We start from the raw sequence: 19,618 nt of genomic DNA, 5'->3' as shown, positions 1-19,618 counted from the left end.
TTGGTTCAGTAACAGACTTTTTCAGATATGTTTTAGATGTTAAGTGTTTTAGGATAGACTTTCCTTCCAATTTTATTATGGGCTCAAATTACTTTTATGATGTGGCTCCTCAGCTCCCTGAGGCAGTCTGATCTAAGGTTTCTCTTGCATAACTTGACATAATATCCCTCTCCCCCAGGACCACCCAGGCCCTGCTGTTGTGTTTTTATGCTCTCAAGCCATGGCCACCATAAGAATCATCAGTTTCATGCATTTACTGCTTAAGCACTTCGGTAGACAAGTGGAGGTTATTTAAGAAGATTTAAATATTTATAATTTGTTTTCTACTTGTCTTCCCATTTATCACCCCCATGGGTATGTCCCAGTTTTATGTAAAAAGAAAGGATGTTAGAAAATGCACCATTTCATCACAGTGTTTAATGAGATTGCTTTGGTGCTGTACCAAGTTATTTTACCTATGTATGGATCTAAAGGCACCATTAGAATGACTGGATAATTGCTGTTAATTTCTAGTTTTTACCTGAAAGTTCTGTACATGCCCATGAAAATCGATTTACCTAAATGCCTGTATGACAATCTAAGATTTCCTATGTTATAAATTATCTTAAAAATGCTAAATGTAGAAAGTTTCTATTTGACTGTCCTGAGCTCTATCCAGAAAGAATAACCTAAGTGTGAAATCCTCTATTTCTCTAGAATACCAAGTTTCTTATCCTGTTACCATTTAAGGTAACACAGTGTATCTTTTATAGATATGCCATCAAACAAATTATCAGGAAAATACATTAGAAATAAAAATAATAGGTGCTTTTTAAAGCTCGGGGCATACTATCAATAAAATCCAATTAAATTTATTCAAATACCAGGATTTACTCAAACATTTTATGTTTGATGCACATTCTTGGCGTAAGACTTAATTTTAAAAGGTAAATTAAAATCTATAATTTGAGAAACATTTGGCTTAAATTACTGAGGGGCAATATAATGTAGTAGGTTTTATAGTTGAGTATATGCATTTGGATTTTATGAAGCAATTTTATAGCTTGATGTAACCAGAAAGTAAAGCGTTTTCTTTAAATGACACAATTAAAAGGCCTCTAATCTGCTATTCAAAACTACTAGCTTTTTGCTTTTTAGTCATTTGCCATTATGAGAAACATAATACTCTCCCATCGTTTTATGAAAAGAGCCATTCTTCTTGAGTTTGTTTTGAAGTGAAATTCAAAATCTGAGGTCTTACAGATATAAAATGGAAATCGATATCAAAAATATTTTTGATAATTATGATTAATCTAGAAGATCATTTTTGTTTGGATTCTATATTTCTTGTCTGTTGGAGGAGCAAGGTTAACTAGGAAAAGGAAAAATAACTGAGTTTGGCAACGGAAATGAAATCATATGCTCTAAAGAAATTGCATAAGTTTCTTCACGTAATTATATTCCACAGGTTTATTTAAAAAGGCATGTGTTGAATAAAACTTTCGATTATTTTAGGTGTTTATTTTTGACCTCCACATCTTTAATATTTTGTCCTTTTTCTCTAGTGGGTAGCTGGATAGCTACTGCAATATGTTCTAAAGTTTCTTAACAGTTGAGTATATTGTTAACAATAAAGCCAAGTCTTTCCATTTTGCAAAACTGTTTCATACTTCTAAATCACATCATGCACCAAAACTTAGTCAATCTTGTAACAAACCATTACTTTCTAAAGATTAGGAAAGACTCTTGATTGCTGTTTTTTCTTATAAAATTTCCCTGGTAGATTCTCATTTCGAGGTGGGTTGCTTTTAGTCACTAAGTAATAAAAAAGAAAATCTCTGACTTTTCCACTAAAGTGCTCCATGACCTGAGGAAGGCCCCTGTCTTATTTGTAATTTGTGAGAGTAGGATTTCATAAATTATTGTCAACTGACAAGAAAAAGGAGAGTTGGAACAACAAAAACATTTTTAGAAACACAACTTCATCCCAAAGTGAGCAACCTTCAAAATCTAGGTAGGGCTATGGAAGTGTTGTAAATCTTTGTGTGATTTGTTGTTAAAAATAATACAAATAATATTTTTGAAATACAGTAACTTTATTTTTTATTCTTGAATGTGATCTTTCTCTTAGAGACATCTGTTACTTTAAGAGCATTTGTGTTTTTGTTGTAATAAAATAAACAGAGTCCAGGCTAAAATTTTGATTTCCCAAATGATCTTTGAATCATAGCTAGAAATTTTTCTTGAAAACCAATCTTTGCTGAGGAAAAAAAGGGAGTTTCTAAACTCAAATATATTTATAGTTTAGAATCCCCTTGAGGAATATAAGCATAGGGTTTAACAATAAATCAGAGCAGAGTATAAACAGGATGTTTCATATGGGAAGTTCATATTAGAGAAGAATAATGCAAGAAAGGATCCAGAAAAAATTAGAAGACAATAAATACTATGAAAGCAAGCCTGGAGAAATTGAGGAAGACACTAAGAACAGCCAACTGATGCTACCCTTCACTACCATGTCCAGCATGGCATGGAAGTGGAATAACAACAACAGATGGCAGTATCTGTAGTCATGGGCCCTGATCCTCACAGCCTACAAAAAGTGGCCAGTACTGGGAATTCCCGTGTGTTTAGTGTGGAGACATGACAGTACTAAGATTGATGAAGCAATTGACATTTGGATCAATAATAAGGAGGCCATCACTGGATACAAATTTTAGTGGTCATAATCTTCATCATGAGTACTGGCAGGACAGTCCAAAAGACCAGCTGGAGGAGCCACATATTGGTAGATCTCAGCTCAGGATTCATGCATACCATGTAGTCCTGGAGATCACCAAGGGACAGCACAGAGGACTGGAGGTCACCAAGAATGCAGAGCATATGTACCAGAATTCCTTCCTCAACCATCTTGCCACAATAAGATTCCTAATACACAATCTTAAGAAAGGAGACGATAGGTAAGCTTTTTCAGAGGAGAGAGAATCAACCCAGACAAGAAGTTAAAATTTAAATAGACAATTTAAATAAAAGTCTATCTTGTTATATTAAAAGGTGAAGTAGTGAGTCATTAGTGGTAGATATTTAATTAGAAATAGACAGTCAAATACTGCCAATACTGCCTTTGTAGAAATGTGCCATAGACTATACCTGTTAACTTTATATTAAAAGAACCTATGAATTCTATCTATATCACTGACTTATTTACAAAGGACCACACCCAAGTTCTCTAAGGTCAACAAACTTTTGAAGATGAGCTTTAGAGACATGGAGTTCCCTTGCTATAATGCAAGCTGACCTAGGAGCCTTTTTGAAGGCCAGCCTGGACTGCCAATGGAGAGTACAAACAGCCACAACGCCCATTCATAGGGATAGGTTTTGGCATCTTCTACTCAGGTGATTTCTCTGCAGCTGCTATCTCTGTTCTTATTTGTAGCCACGGTTTTCCATTACTTAGGAAGACAAATTTAGTATTACAAGCAATCAAAAAGTGATTGGCTACCTGGTACTCAATAGTTCAAAATTATATCTAATTTGTTTTATCAAGGTAGAATATTATTAAAGTGCATTTGGTGTGGTTTTTAAACCATTTTCCTAGCATGAAAGAATCAAAATAATATTTTTTAAAATCCAAGTATGTAAGTAATCACAGATAAAGTAGCCCTATAGGTAACTCATGCAAACATACATTTGTACAGATATGTATATCCATCAATAATTAGATAATCTCAGTTAACTCAAACTGAGTTAAAACAATCACAGGCATTTAAAACAATCACATATTTAACTCACATAAACATATGGATTTGCATACAAAGAGACATGAATAATTGCAGATGACCTGGACATTACTACTGCCTAATTCTGGAATTGTCAATGCTTTTTGGATCAAAACATACATAGTGAGCATGCAGAATGAGTTCCTAGTAATGCTTTTAAGTATACAGAACTTTATTAAATAAATGATTCTTCTTTCATAACAAAATTCCCTGTGTTTTATGCTTGAATCCTCTAGAAGCTGACCCAAGGTAGTGATGAAGACACATGGAGTTTCTCTGGGAGGTGCACTGATAGAAGATTGGAGACATGAAAAAGGGAAGAGAAGAAACCCTTTTCAAGGTATGTTATTAAATAGGTTACCTTTTGGGCAAATGGGGCTCAGTCCATTTAGCAGCACGTAGGCTAAAGTGTAATACTCTGTTCCAGCAGAGGGTTGAGGGAGCTGGGGTAGTCACCACTCACTCCCATAGGTCATTGGTTGGAGGCGGTTCCTGGAATGAGGAGGAGGGAAAGCATTAGTTTCTTAGGACTCATGACCTGCCTCTTACATGGGCTGACTAACTTTTGTTGGCCAGAGAAAATCTTCCAGCAAGAATTATCAGGCAACACTATTAAAAAGTTGTAAATGTACATGTGTCAGGAAGCGTTATTTTAGTTTAGCCTGGCGAAGATTGTGAAGGAAGTGTGTGCCAGGCAGGAGGAACAGCATGGCCTAAGGACAATAGAGAAGAGTTTTGAGTGCTTTAAAGTTATCGTAAAAAAGGAAAAAAGAAAAAAAAAACCTAGAATGCTGGATTGTGGCAAGCTCCTGGGAGCATATTATAAAATGAAGATGGAAATGTTGTTAAGGGCCAGATTATGTGAGACTCTGCTGACCATGTTAAAGATGTGGGTCATATCCAGCATGCAAGAGGGAGTTACTAATGAGTTTGCAGCAGAGTCATTAAATTTTAAGATTGCCCTTGCTATGTGGATAATGGATTGGAGGGAAGCAAGAGGAGAAAAATAAGGAGGCTATTGCACAGTCCAGGATGTAAGTGACAGTGATTTGATTTAGAGTAGAGATTGGGAAAAGTAGATGATTTTGAAATACATTTTGGAAGTGGGATTGATAGACTTTTACGAGGACATGACAAAAAGAGCACATTTTCAGATTAGATTGTGTGAGTGGAACAATAGGAGTACTTCTTACTTGGATTAAAAAGACAGAAAAAAGGTTTGGGGAAGAGGGAAAGGTATAGGAGTCAGACTGGGAAAACAAACCTGAAATGCCTCTGAAACATATAAGAGAAAATGTGAAGTATAAGGCACATGAATGCACTGGGTTGAGACTGAAATTCTAGCAGTTAGGAAGCATTTTTCTGTAAGTGATCAGGGGTGTCAGAAACTACCATTTATTCTCAAATACAGTGAATTCAACAAGAGAAAACGAGTCAAAAGGTTTTAAACAGGAAACCAAAAGTAAATAAATATTTCCTATTTATGTCCAAGTCTCTTATTTATTATAGAAAGCTCACAATGTTGGAATTTTTTCCAAAATTTAGTCTCTCAAATTGTGTTTTAGAGCAATGATCACAATCATATATTCTTCATAAGTTTTCATTTAGCACAGTCTAACCAAGAAATACTATGTTAGAGATATTGGGTTTGAATTTTTCTATAACAGAGTAGTCTTATTCTTCAGGAATTATTCTGCTGTAATGTACAAAAGCATCTTTGTAATTCCTTCCCTTCAAGTAGTACACTGATTTAGGGAAACCCTGTGCTATCAAAGTACGTGAGGTAAATTTTGGTCTACGATGATACATGCTTAAATCTGAGGAATGGTGCTGAGCAAATATTGTAAGAGTTGACACCTAGACCCACAAACCAGAAAAAATAATCTCAGATCAAAAACTTAGAGAATCAGGGCTAAGTATGAATGTGAGTTTAATGAACTAGGCTAGGGAAGCAATTTAGAAACTGCCTTGCATGTATTTGTCTTGTGTAAGACGGAGGAAGGCCAGCCAGCTTCCAGGAGCAAGAGCTGACCAGTAACTGTCAGAGAAGGGGAAGTGACTCTTAGTGAAAACGGAAGGTGGAAGACATCACAAGAATCAGTAGTTTTTTTAAAAAATCTCTTCTCAAGGCTTGTGGGTTTTAGCTCCCATGTATCTGCTAAGTGGTAATTCTAATCTTTGAAAGTCCATTTGCTTTCCTAAGAAAGGTTCCTCTGATCTGAAGCCAAGGAGGGCTGGAAAGAATTCAAGGTTATTAGCACATTTATCATATAGCACATAGAGCTGCAAAACAGGTTATAGACTGATTTAAGTCTTATGAGGATGGGAAGGGGTGAACACAGAGAGGGAGAAACTGAGAAAGAAGAGACATTTCAAGACGTTGTTCTTTGCTAAGGAAACCAAAAAAAGCATTTTACTCATATAAAGCAATCATAAAATAGTCATGCTCCAGTAAACTAAGTAACATCCAACTTTATTTATATATTTTTCAGTATCTGTGCAATCCTAATGAATTCTGAGCCAATCCTCAGAAAACCATTTCTCTGAATCAGACTGTGAGCAGATTTAAGGGAGGTAATTTCAGCAGAGCTGAGCAGAAACAGAAGTGAGGGGCTGGAAATTAAGGCATTCATCCTAAAAATACATATTTAGATACCTATATAGATGCATAAATTATATCAAGCTTGTATGATATAAGACAGCCTTGAATGTGGCCCAAGACAAATTTGTAAACTTTCTTAAAAGATTACAAGATTCATTATGAGAATTTTGCAATTTTTTAAGCTCATCAGCTATCATTATTGTATTTTATGTGTGGCCCAAGATAATTCTTCTTCCAGGGTGGCCCAGGGAAGCCAAAAGGTTGGACACCCCTGTATTAGATGCATAGTATAGAGACATAGTTAGAATTTTGTATGAAAGGTAAGTAAGCCTTTGAGGTCTTCTAATTCAAACACTGAATCATAATGCCAACTAATGTAATCTTTAGGGATTTGCTGAAACAAAACACTGATTCACGTAATTTTGATTGGAGGTTTATGCAAAAGCTCATCTCTCGTGTTAATGTTGGTTTGAGAAATGCAAAATCAAAACCAAAAGGGGACTGGGTGCTAGCAGCAATGCTGATGATGGCATACCATTGAAATAATATTTATTTTCTAATCACAAACTCTGATATTATAAATTTCTGAATTAGAGATTGCAAATAAACTTGTTTGCTTTGAGTTATTTGTTTACTCATGATTGAAGACTTGGCTTTCTAAGAATTTTCAAATAAGGGTCAGGTTCAATAACACTCAGCGTGGAAGCCAAAGCTGTGTGGCTTATGCTAGTTCCCATAGGATAGATATCTAATGTCATGCACTTCTGTTCTTAAACAACAGAAATAAGATTCCACTAGCAAAAATAATGAAAAACTTATTTTGTCTGTTGAAAACAAAATATCTAGAGGTAGTGCTAATTTTGAACAAGGGTAATCATTTAGCACTGCCTTGCTATCTAAAACGTGATTTCTTTCCATCTCTGGGGTCCAGCTTCCACAATTCAGCTTTATTTTATGACTGACTACTTTCTGGGATCCAAGATGGCTTTCAGTATCTCCAGTCGTAATTTATTGGGTACATTAACAAAGGGTGAACAATAGCTCTCCTAGCTTTATCAGGAAACCCTTGGGATTCTTTCCACTTGAATTGGTTTAAGTCACATGCTTAGAGTTAATCCAGTCACTGTAGCCACTGGTATGAAATTTGATGATCCGCTTATATTAGGTTATGAACTGTGGTGGAGTTGACCTCCCCAGGACATTTGAGTGTCCAAGGAGAAACTAGGGATTGTTGAGGAGGAAGAGGTGGAGGAGGATAGGAATACTATGAAAGTAACAAAAAAAGAACTTGGTGTAAGCATCTTAATTCTGGTTACAATTATAACTATTTAGAAATTTTAGTTTTTAACAGTGCCTTGATTAAATTTTCAAACAGAGAAGACTGCTTTATCAACTAGAAGATGGAAGAAATCCTGGTAAGGTCTCCAAAGCTGTGTAAATTATTTTTATAAGAAAGTAAATATTATACATAATAAAAATGATGGTGTTTTATAGGTGGCATTTTTAGTAATGACTTTTAGTTGTGCATATTCATGTAAGTGTTACTAAATACATGAATGCAAAAAAAAAAAATCCTGCAGACCGATAAACCACGGATCATATTTACTATGAGAAAACCTGCATTTGTTTTGCTTTGTGATAAAGTTTCAGTTCTTATTTCTAGAGAATGAGTTAAACTTCTTTTGTGCTTTCTGAGTTCATTTGATATTTTAAGTGTCATCTATTATGCTTCTGAATACTTAGAAACCACTAGCTGATGTTGATATTCTCATTTAAAGAGATCTCACACTCAGTTTAAATTACTATTTCAATTCCCTTCAAAATTATGCCTAAATTACATATCTGTCTGCTTCAAGACTTCTTCTCCTTTATAGCCAAAAAAGCTTTCCCATCTAAGTTTTATGTCTAGATTTTTATTAATTATTGACTTTTACACCAAGCAGTATGCAGTAACCACCAACTTTGATGGTTCTTGTATATGGTTTGCTGTAAAATTCAATAATTAATCAAATTATTATTGAAATTATTCTTATGAAAACAAAACCTTCCTGTGGCCATAGTTACATTTCTATTACTTTGTTTTTTAGGAGCCTATGTAGATTAGTTCCCAAAGGAGTTCCAAATAATACAAACTAAAACATGGGCTCTAGTGATAGTCACATCCTAATATTCTTTCAAAAATGCTGAATAGTAATAATTAAGTTGTGTTTTGTAGCCACTAAGTTGTGTTTTGTAGCCACTAAGTGCTAGAATCTTCATAAAAGTAGTTATTACTGTTATTGCCTCTTTGCATACAAGGAAATAAAGCCCATAAATGTAACATAACATTTCTCAAGAGAATAAGTGGTAAAGAAGAATTCAAGCTCAGAGTGTGACTTTTGGCGTGATATCTTTTCTTTCTCCCTTGTTTTCTTTCTCCCTTTCTTTCTTCTTTCCTCTCTTAGTTCAGTTCTTGTCCCCTCACCCCATTCTTCTTCCTTCTCTACTTTTCCCATTTTTTGAAACAGAGTCTCGCTTTGTCACCCAGGTTGGAGTGCAGTGGAGTAATCTCAGCTCACTACAACCTCTGCTTCTGGGTTTCAAGCGATTCTCTGGGTGCACTACAGGTGCACATCACCACACCCAGCTAATTTTTTGTATTTTAGTAGAGACGGGGTTTCACCATGTTAGCCAGGATGGTCTAGATCTACTGACCTCATGACCTGCCCACCTCAGCCTCCCAAAGTGCTTGGATTACAGGCTTGAGCCAACCTGCCTGGCCCTTTGCCCACCTTTATATTATGAAAAAAATTTAAACAGAGGAAAATTACAAGCACTGTATAAGAAATGCCTGTTTACTCACCACCTGTTAACATTTTGTCATACTGATTTTGCCTGTGTATCTATGCATGTGTATATTTGCTAAACATGTGAAATTCTGTACGACATAACATTCCATCCCTGCATGCTTCAGCATGTATTTCCTACATATGGCATTATCTTATATGTCCACAATACCATTACCCATCTAAGAAAAAATAATTCTCTATTATATAACATCCAATCCGTATGCAAATTTCTATCCTTTTCCAAGTGAATTTTATATCAATTTTATTCAAACTAGAATCCCATTATAGTTCATGCCCTGTATGAGACTGTTACACGAAAACGTACTCTAAACCACTACACAAAACTGTCTTAATGGTTTCTTAGATTGTTTATGAAATTCACAGAATTGCATTTCTAGCATATCTCTTTGAATATAGAGATCTGTTGAAATAAAACAAATCTGGATATTAATCACAATTTAAGCAGTTACTACTATAATCATGACCTTGGGCAAGTTATTTGATCTCTCAAAGCTATATTTTTTTCACTTCTGAAAATGAGTATTTTAATATTAACTACCTTATTTGGTAGTTATAATGATTAAAGAATATAATAGGCATTGTGGTTAGCTTAATGGCTCAGAATATATGCGTATGTTCAAAAGGAATTACTTGAAATAAAAACTTGACAAGTAGGTGGGAGAAAATTTGTAAAACCAGCATTTGGTGATCTTACTCATCATAGATTAGCTGTGAAAATGGTACTGCTAGACAGACAGTCACATCAAATACAGAAAAAAATTGGGAGGAAAACAATCCTTTAAATTCACAATAACTCAGTCACAGAGGATGGAAAACTATTTCCGTGCTGCCTTGCTGAGGTCATATTTTGAATATATATATATGTGAATTCTAATTTTAAAAGACTTCATCACTAAAATTTCACCACCTGCTGAATCAAGAAAGTAACAACTCCCTGAATTAGACTTAGCAAAGCATCTTGATTGGCATTTCATTAATAACATGTTTTTCTTGTGTCCAAGTGGCAACCGCTAGTTAAATTTTTTTTAATCTGTAGAAAAATCTTGCAGTAATGGATCACAATAGGATGTAAAAGAGAAACCTGTCAGAATGATGAGCTAGGTAGGCATACGAAGAGTAGGGGGTTTTATTTTTAATTATGGTGCTGAATATTCACAATAAATGGTCTTTATTTAGACTATGTAATAGAATAATACACAATAAACTGTAACCATAAAAATCACATGGATATTCTGAAAATATTTAAGACATATATATGGTGGTTTGATTTTCTATTAAAAATAAAATTGTTATGCTGGCAGGTATGGAATAAACAGTTTCTCATTAAAATTCATAAGAGAAGCAGAGTTTTAGGCAACCACAAAATAAGCTCAACTAATTCTGCAACCCAACTGTAACTGATATTTCAATAGATTCAAAAGTTAATTTTTATGCACATTTATACAAAACATATTAATTTTAAAGCCAGGCAGATTTTATCTTTATAATTATACTGGCTTCATTTCAAGAAAGAAATAACCTGATGATATAAGCTTTTAAAATTCTTCCACCTAAAATATAAGCTACCAACTAGTAAAAATATATAGTTCATACTGTAGCAAACTAGTCTGACTTCACAAGGATATTGCTCCAGTACCATAGTTGCTTATTTTTAGAGACCCCACCATATTATGCTTGTTACATCTGGTCTTTTCATGGATATTATCAAGCTGTTTTGCCAGAGTGTTGGCCAGGCCTTCAAAGTTCTTACTCTACTACTAACACTTTCCACCAAGTCAGGCGACGATTTTCCAATTAAGGCCATGTAAGGCATCTTCTTCTATTTTGTTGGTGGAGGATGGAGAAGAAATAAACAAATGCAGCTGTCACAGTGATGAAAAAGAGGTGATGCAAATTGCAGATAAGATTGAATAGATGTGGCTGTACTGCTGGCTCACTTGCTATTTTTGAGATGTGGTCTTCCAGGACTCTGTTATACAGAAACTGTTGTGTTTTTACTTATTTCTTCTTGAAAAGTCTATACATTCTTAACAAGTGCTTTTTTGGGAGTTTTAAAGTGTTTGTTTTGAAGAGGAATACTGGTCAGAATGTTCAGTCAGTTTCCACTAATTTTATAGCTGTTATTGTCTATGTTTTTATGTAAAATTAAACCATTTACTTCTGGTGTAACACTAAGATGGGTAATAAACAATTGGGAATGAACTCCTGCCCAATAAAATCTAAAGAGCAGTACAATAATTTGGAGATCTCTTTAAACTAATTTTTAAAACACTCAAAAATATTAAATGGAGAAATAATCATATAAGAAGAAATTATAAAAAGGGAAAAATAAAATAAGCAAAGAAGCATTATGAGTTCTTTAGATAAATAGGCATACCTATTTAGCTTTTGGAATTTCAAGTCAACACATGGAAGAAACTCTATATTGATCACAAAGAGAATTTGTGAAATAGAATGCAACATTGAAGAATTACAGAAAACACAGTAGAAAGATCAGAAGAGATAAAAATATAATACAAGCTAAACAGGAAAGCTAGATTGAAAGGCTTAAAACACTGATGTAATAGTAGTCTTAGAGAATATGCAGAAAGGCAGAGAAGGTTATTTAGAAAATAGAATAATAAAATTCAAGATAATCTCTGTATGACCTCGAGGTAAAGAAGAATGATTAAGGAATCAAAATCAGAAAGCGATAATAAGACAGCTCACTCAAAGGGACTTTTAAAATAATTTTGCTGCTGTAGATATTTTTCTTTGACACTATTTTCTTGTAATTAACATACATCACTGGAAAATTCAATGAACTGGATTTATCTTTACTCTCTTCTTTGAGATCATCATACTTTTAGATGGAATTTTTACAAGCTTTAGTAAAACTTTTGTTTTATAATCAGAATTTTATTTTAAAAATTGACAAATAAAATTATATGTATTTGAAGTGTAGGCCAGACACCGTGGCTCACACCTGTAATCTCAGCACTTTGGGAGGCCAAGGTTGGTAGATCTCCTGAGGTCAGGAGTTCAAGATGAGCCTGGCCAAAATGATAAATCGCTGTCTCTACTAAAAATACAAAAATTAGCTGGGTGTGGTGGCTCATGCCTGTAATCCCAGCTATTTGGGAGGCCAAAGGATGAGAATCGCTTGAACCCGGGAGGTAGAGGTTGCAGTGAGCTGAGATCATGCCATTGCACTCCAGATTGGACAACAGACTGACACTCATTCTCAAAAATAAATAAAAAGTGTATAACATGTTTTGAAATATACATCCATTGCAAAATGACTAAATACAACTAAATATATGAGTTATCTCACACAGTTGTCTTTGTGTGTGTGTGTGTGTGGTGAGAACAACTAACATCTACTCTTTCAGCAATTTCACAAATAATATACACTGTTATTAACTGATTCCTCCTAACTGAAATTTTGCATCCTTTCACCATCACTTCCCCAACCACAACAGCCCTGGTAACCACTATTATATTCTCTACTTCTTGAAGACCAACTTTGTAGATATCATGTAAGTGACACCATGCAGGATTTGTTTTTCTGTGCCTGGCTTATTTCACTTAACATGATATTCTCCAAGTTAATTCATGTTGTTGTAAATGGCAGAATTTATTTCTTTTTATGACTGGGTAGTATTTCACTATGTATATATGACATTTTTCTTTATCCATTCATCCATTGATGAATACTTAGTTTGATTCCATATCTTGGCTACTGTAAATAATGCTGCAGTAAATATGGAAGTGTGGACATCTCTTCAACATAATAATTTCATTGCCTTTGGATTTCCAGTAGTGGTATTTCTGGGTTATAAAGTAGTTACGTTATTAATTTTTTGAGGAAACTTTATATTGTTTTCCATATTGGCTGCATGAATTTACATTCCCCTGAGTCTATGCAAGGGTTCACCAACACTTATCTTTCACCTTTTTTATAATAGGCATTTTAGCTGGTAAGGGCTGATATCTCATTGTGGTTTTAATTTGCATTTCCCTCATGATTTGTGATATCCATCATGTTATCGTGTACCTGTTGGCCATTTGTATATATATCTTCTTTTGAGAAATTCTATTCAGGTCCTTTGCTCATTTTTGATTGGGTTGTTTTCTTGCTACTGATATGAGTTCCTTACATATTTTGGATATTAACCTCTTACCCAATGAATAATTTGCAAGTATTATTCCTCATTCTGTGTGTTGTATGTTCTTTATATATTTTGGATATTAACTCCTTTTTTTTTTTTTTTTTTTTTTGAGACAGAGTTTCGCTCTTGTTACCCAGGCTGGAGTGCAATGCGATCTCGGCTCACCGCAACCTCCGCCTCCTGGGTTCAGGCAATTCTCCTGCCTCAGCCTCCCGAGTAGCTGGGATTACAGGCACATGCCACGATGCCCAGCTAATTTTTTGTATTTTTAGTAGATATGGAGTTTCAATATGTTGACCAAGATGGTCTCAATCTCTTGACCTTGTGATCCACCTGCCTCGGCCTCCCAAAGTGCTGGGATTACAGGCGTGAGCCACCACGCCCGGCTATTAACTCCTTTTCTAGTGTATAATTGGCAAACATATTTTCCCCAATTTGTGAGTTGTATCTTTATTTTGTTAATTGTTTTCTTTGATGTACAGAGGCATTTTAGTTTGTTGCAGTCCCATTTGTCTATTTTTGCTTTTAGGGTCCTATCTTTAAAAAATAAAAATCACTGCCCAGATCAATATTGTGGAGATTTTTCCCTGTGTTTTCTTTAGTAGTTTTAGTTTCATGTCATCTAGTTAAGTCTTGAATCCTTTTCGAGTTAATATTTGTATATGGTATGAGACAAGGGTCCAGTTTCTTCTGCATTCAGATATCCAGTTTTTCCAATAACATTTATTGAAGGCACTGTCCTTTCCCCATTGTGTGCCTTGGCCTCTCATTGAAACTCAGTTGGCTGTAAATACATGGATATTTCTCTGAACTCTCTTTGAATAATAAGTGATTCTGTTGTTCCATTTGTCTATGTGTATCATCCCAATTTGTCTTCTGTAACTTTGTAGATTACCTCCAGGTTTGTTCTTTTTGTCCAAGATCATTTTGTCCATATGGGGTCTTTTGTAGTTCAAAATTTTAAGATTGCTTTTTTGTTTCTCTGGAAAATTATCTTGAGTATTTCAATAGCAATTACCCGAATTATTGCTTTGGGTACCATGAATATTTTTCTGATATTAATTCACTCAATGCATGAACACTGTATATCTTTCTTTTCATTAGTGTCTTCTTCAATTTCTTTCCTCAATGTTTTATATTTTTCAGTTCAGAGATATTTTATCTTCTTGGTTAAATTTACTAGTAAGTATTTTTTGAGGCTTTTACAAGTAGGTTCTTTTCTTTCAGGTAGTTAATATTGGTGTATAGAAATGTTACTTATTTTTGTATGTTGATTTTGTATCCTGAAACTTCACTGAAATTGTCATTCTAATAATTTTTTGGTGAAATCTTTAGGTTTTTCTAGGATTAGTTTAAATTTTTTGGTATGTATAAAGTACTCTATCAGATTAATGTTTTGCAAATAGTTTCTCTTAATGTCTACTTAACTCTTCACTTTTAAGCAGAATCATTTGAGAGACAAACATTGGTTTTCTTTTTATTTTGGTTATTAGGTCCCTTGTATTTCCATAGACATTTTCTAATCAGCATATCAATTTTTACAAAAGCAATTAGAATTGTTGAATATATTGATCAATGTTGGTAGAACTGACATCTAAACAATATGGAGTCTTCTTAACTATGAAGAAAGTCTTGTTTTTCCCAATTTATTTAGGTCTTCTTTAATATGGAAAAATTTTTTGTATTAAGTGTGCAAGTCTTGCAAATATTTTGATTAACATGATATTGTAAATGGTAGTTTTCCTTTCAGTTGTTCATATTTTGTATATAGAAATATAATTGATTTTTTAAATATTTATCTTGTATCCTATAATTATGTTGAAGTCACTTATGATCCAGTAGATTCTGATGTGTTTTATTAGTAAACAATATTAGCAATGTGCTAAAAATTTTGAAAATGGGCAACAGGTATATGGAAGTTCATTATTCTACATATTTAGTTTTTCCACTAAAAACTTCACAATGAGTGAAAGGATATATAAATAAGGTAAAGAATATCTAGTAGAGATGGAAAGATATTAATTGGATTGTAGTTAGCAGAAAAGTATTAAGTAATAAAATCCAACAATAGGTTGCATTTTATTACAAGGAAGGGAATAGCTTTTGCATTAAGAAGGAGGATATAACAAAATTCATCACAAAAGGAAGAGAGAGAATATCAGTCAAAATACAGAGAAAAACATGAGGAAATATTGACTCATAAAATAATAAGGAGGGTCAAACTTAACATGTGAGAAAAAATAATAGCCTTTCATGAAAATTGTCAAACATTGGATCAACTTGATTTTTTTTTTTTGAGACAGAGTTTCGCTCTTGTTACCCAGGCTGGAGTGCAATGGCGCGATCTCGGCTCACCGCAACCTCTGCCTCCTGGGTTCAGGCAATTCTCCTGCCTCAGCCTCCTGAGTAGCTGGGATTACAGGCACGCACCACCATGCCCAGCTATTTTTTTTTTGTATTTTTAGTAGAGACGGGGTTTCACCATGTTGACCAAGATGGTCTCGATCTCTTGACTTGTGATCCACCCGCCTCGGCCTCCCAAAGTGCTGGGATTACAGGCTTGAGCCACCGCGCCCGGCCTTGATTTTTAAAAATTTATTTTATTGCATTTTAGGTTTTGGGGTACATGAGAAGAACATGCAAGATTGTTGCATAGGTATACACGTTGCAATGTGATTTGCTGCCTTCCTCCCCATCACCTATATCTGGTATGTCTCCCCATGCTATCTCTCCCCAACTCCCCACCCCCTGCTGTACCTCTCTTATTTCCCCCCAACAGACCCCAGTGTGTAGAGCTCCCCTCCCTGTGTCCATGTGTTCTCATTGTTCAACACCTGCCTACGAGTGAGAACATGAGGTGTTTGATTTTCTGCTCTTCTGTCAGTTTGCTGAGAATGATGGTTTCCAGGTTTATCCATGTCCCTACAAAGGACACGAACTCATCGTTTTTGATGGCTGCATAATATTCCATGGTGTATATGTGCCACATTTTCCCTGTCCAGTCTATCACCAGTGGGCATTTGGGTTGGTTCCAGGTCTTTGCTATTGTAAACAGTGCTGCAATGAACATTTATGTGCACATGTCCTTATAGTACAATGATTTATAATCCTTTGGATATATACCCAGTAATGGGATTGCTGGGTCAAATGGAATTTCTGTTTCTAGGTCCTTGAGGAATCGCCACACTGTCTTCCACAATGGTTGAACTAATTTACACTCCCACCAACAGTGTAAAAGTGTTCCTATTTCTCCACATCCCCTCCAGCATCTGTTGTCTCCAGATTTTTTAATGATCGCCATTCTAACTGACGTGAGATAGTATCTCAATGTAGATTTCATTTGCATCTCTCTGATGACCAGTGATGATGAGCATTTTTTCATATGTTTTTTGGCCTCATGTATGTCTTCTTTTGTAACGTATCTGTTCATATCCATTGCCCACTTTTGAATGGGCTTTTTTCTTATAAATCTGTTTTAGTTCTTTGTAAATTCTGGATATCAGCCCTTTGTCAGATGGGTAAACTGCAAAAATTTTTTCCCATTCTGTTGGTTGCCGATTCACTCTAATGACTGTTTCTTTTGCTGTGAAGAAGCTGTGGAGTTTAATTAGGTCTCATTTGTCTATTTTGGTTTTTGTTGCCAATGCTTTTGGTGTTTTGGTAATGAAGTCCTTGCCTATGCCTATGTCCTGAATGGTTTTGCCTAGATGTTCTTCTAGGGTGTTTATGGTATTAGGTCTCATGTTTAGGTCTTCAATCTATCTGGAGTTAATTTTAGTTTAAGGTGTAAGGAAAGGGTCCAGTTTCTGCTTTCTGCACATGGCTAGCCAGTTTTCCCAACACCATTTATTAAACAGGGAATCCTTTTCCCATTGCTTGTTTTTGTCAGGTTTGTCAAAGATCGGATGGTTGTAGATATGTTGTGTTGCCTCCGAGGCCTCTGTTCTGTTCCATTGGTCTATATCTCTGTTTTGGTACCAGTACCATGCTGTTTTGATTACTATACCTTGTAATATAGTTTGAAGTCCGGTAGTGTGATGCCTCCTGCTTTGTTCTTTTTCCTTAGAATTGACTTGGCTGTGCAGGCTCTCTTTTGGTTCCATATGAAGTTTAAAGTATTTTTTTCCAGTTCTGTGAAGAAGGTCATTGGTAGCTTGATAGAGATAGTACTCCAGAGCTGTAGTGGCCAAAACAGCATAGTACTGGCATAAAAAAAAATGACACATTGACCAAAGGAACAGAATAGAGTACACAAATACAAATCCACAGTGAATTCATTTTTGACAAAGATGCCAAGAATATATACTGGAGAAAAGACAATTTCTTCAATAAATGGTGTTGGAAAAAATGGATATCCATATGCAGAAGAATGAAACTAGATCCCTATCTCTTGCCATATGCAAAAATCAAATTAATATGGAATAAATAATTAAATCAAAGACCTCAAACCATGAACATTGTAGTGGGCAAAGACTTCTTGAGCAATACTCCGTAGGCACAGCAAAAATGGACAAATGGGATCACATCAACTTGAAAAGCTTCTTCACAGCAAATAAAACCATGAATAAGGTAAGAAAACAACCCACAGAATGGGAGAAAATATTTGTAAACTACCCATCAGACAAGGAATTAATAATCAGAATATATAAGGAACTCAAGCCCATAGGGAAAAAAATCTAATAATCCAATTTAAAAATAGGCAAACTATTTGAAGAGACATTTCTTAAGACATACAAATGGCAAACAGGCTTATAAAAATGTGTCCAACATCATTGATCATCAGAGAAATGCAAATCAAAATTACAGTGAGGTATCACCTCATGCCAGTAAAAATGACTTATATCCCAAAGAGAAGCAATGACAAATAGTGGTGATACTATGTCAAAAAGAGAACCCTTGTATACTGGTGGTGGTAATAGATATTAGTATAACTGCTATGGAGAACAGTTTTAGTCTCAAAAAACTAAAAAATAGAGCTACCATATGATCCACTAATCCTACCTCTGGGTATATACCCATGAGAAGGGAAATCAGTATATCAGACAGATATCTGTATTCCCATGTTTATTGTAACACTATTCACAATAGCCAAGATTTGGAAGCAACCTAAGTGTACATAAACAGATGAATGGATAAAAAATACATATATAGGCCATACTGCCCAAAGTAATGTACAGATCCAACACTATCCCCATCAAGCTACCTATGATCCTCTTCAAGGAACTGGAAAAAACCACCTTAAACTTCATATGGAACCGAAAGAGAGCCGAGACAATCCTAAGCAAAAAGAACAAAGCTGGAGGCATCATGCTGCCTGATTTCAAACTATACTACAAGGCTACAGTCATCAAAACACCTTGGTACTGGTACCAAAACATACAGACCAATGGAACAGAACAGAGGCCTCGGAGGCAATGCCACACATATGTAATCATCTGATCTTTGACAAACCTGACAAAAACAAGCAATGGGGAAAGGATTTCCTGTTTAACAAATGGTGTTGGGAAAACTGGCTAGCCATGTGCAGAAAACAGAAACTGGACCCCTTCCTGACACCTTACACTAAAATTAACTCCAGATGGATTTAAAGACTTAAACATAAGACCTAATGCCATAAAAACCCTAGAAGTAAACCTAGGCAATACCATTCAGGACATAGGCATAGGCAAGGACTTCATGACCAAAACACTAAAAGCAATGGCAACAAAAGCCAAAATAGACAAATGGGATCTAATTAAACTCCAGAGTTTCTGTACAAGAGAGAAAATCATTAGAGTGAATCGGCAACCAACAGAATGGGAAAAAAATTTTTGCAATCTACCCATCTGACATAGAGCTGATATCCAGAATTTACAAAGAACTAAAACAGATTTACAAGAAAAAAAAAAAAAAAAAAAAAAAAACCATTCAAAAAGTGTGTGAATAGATACCTTACAAAAGAAGATACTTATGAGGCCAACAAACATATGAAAAATGTTCATCATCATCACTGGTCATTAGAGAAATGCAAACCAAAACCACATTGAGATATCATCTCACGCCAGTTAGAATGGTGATCATTAAAAAATCTGGAGACAACAGATGCTGGAGAGGATGTGGAAAAATAGGAACACTTTTACACTGTTGGTGGGAGTGTAAATTAGTTCAACCATTGTGGAAGACAGTGTGGCAATTCCTTAAGGACCTAGAAATAGAAATACCATTTGACCCAGCAATCGCATTACTGGGTATATATCCAAAGGATTATAAATCTATAAG

At 35.0% G+C, this 19,618-nt stretch overlaps 1 long non-coding RNA gene across 1 annotated transcript in view; it reads left to right on the top strand.

The window, feature by feature from the left end:
• The window catches only part of LOC141580539 (uncharacterized), a 51,144-nt gene extending 37,737 nt beyond the window's left edge, over positions 1-13,407 (top strand). Inside the window, exon 3 of the long non-coding RNA XR_012512724.1 lies at positions 3,995-13,407. This is a non-coding gene — a long non-coding RNA (uncharacterized LOC141580539). The remainder of the gene's footprint in view (positions 1-3,994) is intronic.
• The last annotated feature ends 6,211 nt before the right edge of the window (positions 13,408-19,618 follow it).

The sequence above is a fragment of the Saimiri boliviensis genome, chromosome 1, assembly GCF_048565385.1.
Source record: "Saimiri boliviensis isolate mSaiBol1 chromosome 1, mSaiBol1.pri, whole genome shotgun sequence".
Lineage (NCBI taxonomy): Eukaryota > Metazoa > Chordata > Mammalia > Primates > Cebidae > Saimiri > Saimiri boliviensis.
Note: the sequence above shows the minus strand (reverse complement) of the source record. Positions and strands in the feature narration are given on the sequence as shown.